Below are 5,420 nucleotides of genomic sequence, written 5' to 3'. Positions count from 1 at the left end.
TAAAATTTCAATTATTACTTATTTTTAAATTTTTTTTATTTTATATTATTTTTATTTGATATTGAACCTTCGCGAATACAAACTAGGATCTTAATTAAAAAGACGAAAAGCCTTTAATTTAAACCACTTAATTACATTAGTATGTATTCAGATAACATTATATACATAGACTTATTTAAAAATCCTCAAATACACGTCCTATCCCTCTAAAAATTAAAATAATAAACAACGAGAGGAAAATAAATTCTAGCAACTCAACTTGTAAACACAATCTACTACTATGCTCCTATAGCTTTGCACTAAACCTTCGCACATGTAGCTGAAAGGAGTGGAAATAGGGGGTAAGAATTGGAGAGTTCTTAGTAGGGTCAGAGTATATAGTTATATTCATTTTATTATTTGTTACACGAAAATTCCACAACAGCATACTTACAATCTTCAACAGTTGGCTAATAATAGCAAACCTCATAATACAGACAACTTTAACACACTATAGATATAGAGAAAAACACAAGTCAAGAAGCACACACACAATAATAGAAAACACATATCACAGAGAAGTATGCGCAAATAAGTATGATGCATATCTGTTTTATGGTCAATGAGCTCATCTGTCGGTTGTACGGCCAACCCGACACACCCGGTAGCTAACCCGGATATCCTCCTCTTGAAAACTGTTGAGCAGTACAGTACCACGATCCTCACCAGGTGAGCCATAAACCACCTCGATCCCCACCATATGCGGCCAGTAAACCACCTCGATCCCCACAAATGTTTTCAATTAGAAAACAACACACTCGTGGGCGATAAATAACCACGATCCCCACGTCCATCGCGACACTGGACAAGCGGTATACCACCACAATCCTTGGCAGGTTATAGCTCAAATTCAAAATCACAATCTTTTAAAATCTTGATCTAGAGCAAGTGGGATTAAACCACAATCCTTGCATACTGCCCAGGTTTTTCCAAATATCAAAATCTCTCTTTAAAAACAATTCAAATCCATTTCTCTTTCATTAATCTCCTTTTCACCAAAACAAAAGTCTCAAATCAACTTCAACAAATCCATTCTTTAATTCCGTTGTAAAAAAATCCTAAAATACATAACTCTCAAGCAAACAACAATAATTTAACAATAATTCAACATAAACTTATTCAAACTCAAACAGTAATCAATCAAACCAACATTCACTTATCTAATTCACATTTAATTATTATAAAATTACCAAACCCTACCTCCGTACAAAATTAAAACAACGAAAACTCTGAAAAATTTTTTTGACCGAGCTGCCAAAGAAGGAAACGTCAGAAATCGTCTGTGCCTCCTAGAACTCTAATTGGCCAAACTCAAGGAAAAGGGGAGCTACTGATGTAGGGATTATCGTCGGTCTAGAATTTCTTAATAAAAAAGAACTTCGTTGTAAGCATAGTCCAAACCAACAATTAATCCTCAATCAAAGTTTAAAAGGTTGTCACAATACAAATCAAAATAACCGAGAGTATTAATCCTGGGTCGTTCTCCCTAGGAATTGTAATCGAGTGCTCAATTATTGGTTATAGGGAAATATTTTTGGGGTTTTGTAATAAGGGACAAGAAATGTAAATAACAAAAGAGTAAATGACAATTAACTAACAAAGGAAAGGAAATCAAATGGTAAAAAAGTCTTGGCAAGGGTTGATGGTTAAGGATCACTATCCTTGTTACCAACCACAATATGATAATTGCAAGGATCACTCTCACTTAGTCATCCCCAAAATTAGAGGAAAGTCAAGTGAGCTTAATTGATCCTAGTCCATAAGTCCTAGTCACTCACTAATTAATTTAGCGAAAGCTAGTGTCAACGGAAACAAATTATCGATCACTTGGACATTAGTAACTCAAGGTCACCCAAGTTACCATCCCAAGCCAAGAACACAAAAATCTACACTAAAGTCCAACCAAACATTTTATCAAACATTTAGAAGGCATAAAATGAAAGCATATTAAAATAGCAAGAATATAAAATATAACACTACCAAATGCAAGATAACAATAATAACAACTCAATTAAATACTAATAAACAAAGAAACATAAAATTGCATTAATAGAAAACCCAAATCAACAAGAGTGCATCAACAACAAAATAACTAAATAAAAGAAATAACAAGTAAAACTAAGAGAAACAAGATGTGAGAACATGAAATAGTAAAGAAAACTAAATTGAAACAATAATTGAAACCTAAATTTATGAAAAGATGTAATCTAGAATCCAGAATCCTAAATTCTAGAGAGAAGATAGAGATTCTCTCTCTAGAATTCTAACCTAAAACATTGTAAAAACTATTCTATGACTACTTCCCTTATTTCCCTTCCAATCCCTAGGTTCAATAGTATCAGAAATGAGTTGGATCGGACTTGGATGGGCTCATAAATCGCCCCCAACGTATTGCCTTTAATGAAGTCACGTGACAAGTGTCACGTGTACGCGTGGGTCATGCGTACGCCTTGCATAGCAGATTTTCAAAACTTTATTTCTTCATGAATTCTCCACTTTTACATGCTTTTTCTTCATTCTTTCAATCCAATCTTTGCCTTATAAATCTGAAATCACTTAACAAACACATCAAGACATCGAATGGAATTAAAGATAATTAAATTTAGCAAATTAATGACCTAAAAAGTATGTTTTCATTCTTAAGCACAATTTCAAAGAAATTCACAAAACCATGCTATTTCATTGAATAAATGTAGAAAAAATTGATAAAATTCAATATAAGATAATTACGTTACTGTCAACTTCTACTAAACAAAAGTAGTGTCAACATGTAAAGGAGGAGAATACAAACACTTTTATCGAATTATATTTTTTAGTAGAGTTACATATAGCAAGAAATCGAAGCCAAAAGGTCAAGAAAGTCACATTTTCTCTCCCTCACCCACGCTCTCTCTTTCTTTCTTTTCTTTCCTTATGGTTCGGTGATTCAATAGAATGAATGAAAGATGATGATGGTGATTAAGAAAATAGTGAATATGTGTGCATGTACACATAATAGCCATGCTTGGCTTTATTTATCTTATTTTCTTAATGGCATTCGTCCAAAGAAAAGGAATCAAGGAAATGATATATTACATCATGATTAAGGATGATTATAGGCTAGGTGTCATGTTTTGGAGCTGCTAAGCCAGTGGTTCAAGTTATAAAAATTTCAAATGGATATTTATGAAAATTGAATATATTAAAATACAAATAAATATGAATTTAATTGAATTCAAATAGTTATGAAATTAATTTAATTACTTTTATTTAAATAATTTCTAAAAATAAGGAACTCCAATTTATAAAATAAATTATAATTTATTTATATTTAGATTTTCAAAAATGCAGGTCGTTACATTCTACTCACCTTATAAAAATTTTTGCCTTCGAAAATTGTTACATTGAAACATGATCAAACTCAAATCAAAGAAAATAGGGTCCATGAAGAGAAGTACAGGAAATGTCAAAGATAATATTCGAAAGAGGTCAGGTAGGCAATTAGATTTACAGGCAAACAAGGGTACATAGGAATGATAAGTTATGGTTGGAAAATAATCAAATCACATTCTGAGAAAATTCAATGCAAGAATTTCAATGAAGATAATGAAGGAAGTGATCGCACGAGTTCGTGTAACACGAATAAAGACTATACTTCAGAACCAAGCGAACTTCGTAACCTCTAACGTTCCAAACTCCATAATTTACATTACCTATTACTTCTATTTTGTCCATGATAACCCATTAGTGTTCCCATATACATAAGTCATTAGTATTAAGTTGGCCAGACTTAATACCATGAGGTGTGAAATGGTAAGCTAACGACGTTAATCAACAGACAATCAAGTATATAAAACTCAAACTTTTATCATTAAGACAAGTCATATCACATGAAAGACACTCAGAGTATGCAGTGAAGCATAGTCATTCCATTCCCAAGGCTCTAATAGGAACAAACTGCTCTGATACCATAATGTAATACCCTAACTTTTAACACCCAGTGAATTTCAGAAAAACATGTATATGCACACTCTGGTGTGCATGCACACACAAGGATATGCCTATTGTTGAGAGCGTTCACACACTCTGGTGCGCACACACACCCTGAAAATTTTGCAAGTTGTGCGTACGCACAAGCGGAAAAGTGCCTTTTGTTGAGGACGTCCGCACGTATTCATGCGTGCACACAAAATAAAATTTTTTACTTTGTGTGCATACGCACACCTCTATGCGTACACACAAGCTAAGAAAACTCTATTGGTGTGTGCGTACGCACAACCCCTATGCATACGCACAACCCCTGTTTTTCAAAAATAAATTTCTGTTTTTAATCGTTGTACCTTCTTGGTAAATGTATTAAGCCTTGTAAGCGTCATCACTAGCTTTAGTTAATCTTCTTCTATGATTTTATACTTTTTAACTCAACTTGAATTTGTTTCAAACTACTGCCTTGGTTTTTCTTTTATTGTTTCTATCAATTATCTCTGAGTCAGGAGTCATCCTTGAGGTTGTTAAACTGATTTTTCTTTCCAATACTCTTCATCGATTGTACATCCTTGTTTACTTGTAGTTTCATTAGTTCTTTCAAAACTCTTACGGGGAGACTATCTTTGTTGCCCGTCCTTCTCTTTCAAAATCTTGTATCCTTCTGAATAAACTCGAGAATTATTTTTTTTATGTCACGTGCGACCTTTAGATATAGAAATACGATGCGTTAGTTCTTTAAGACGCGGTTTGTGGATATAGAAGGTGAAGTAGTAAATGTCTAACATTATGAGAAGTTGTGGGAGTTTTGTTTCTTGTGAAAGAGTTTGCGGATGTTAGGCTTATGACCAGTTATGGAGTTGTGAAGTGATTGATGGAGTTGAGGAGTTGAAGTTCTGAAGTGGATAACAGATTTGTGAGAGGACGTTATCTCCATTGTTTTAATACCAGCCTGCTTTGTAGCCTTTTGCCATAATAACTATAGCTTTGCTTTGTAAATGCCCATCTTGACTTGCCCCCTATTTTGTTCCTCCAAGATTTTGTAAAGTTTTGAAACCATATAACTTTTTTGCATCGAGCCTATCTTGTATCTTCTGCCTTACACCATACTTTACCCTTATATTTAAATCTTATGGCTATCCGGTATTTGAACTTTTATATATATGTGCTAAGATTTCTTACTTTTCTAAAAATATTTAAAAAGTAGAACACTAAGGCTATATATTATCTTATGTAGTACTTTAATTTTCGAAGACGAAAATTTTTATAAGGTGGGTGGAATGTAAGAGCCAGAACTTTTAAAAAATCCTCTTTGAACTAATTTCAAATCATATATTTATTTACAATTTTAATTTCAAAAATTATTTTTATTGAAAATAATTAACGATAGTTTTGATTAATTGGATTTTTTATTAAGG

Source organism: Arachis ipaensis, chromosome B08 (assembly GCF_000816755.2).
Source record: "Arachis ipaensis cultivar K30076 chromosome B08, Araip1.1, whole genome shotgun sequence".
Classification (NCBI taxonomy): Eukaryota; Viridiplantae; Streptophyta; class Magnoliopsida; order Fabales; family Fabaceae; genus Arachis; species Arachis ipaensis.
The sequence above is the reverse complement of the archived record's forward strand: the minus strand, read 5'-3'. Positions refer to the sequence as shown.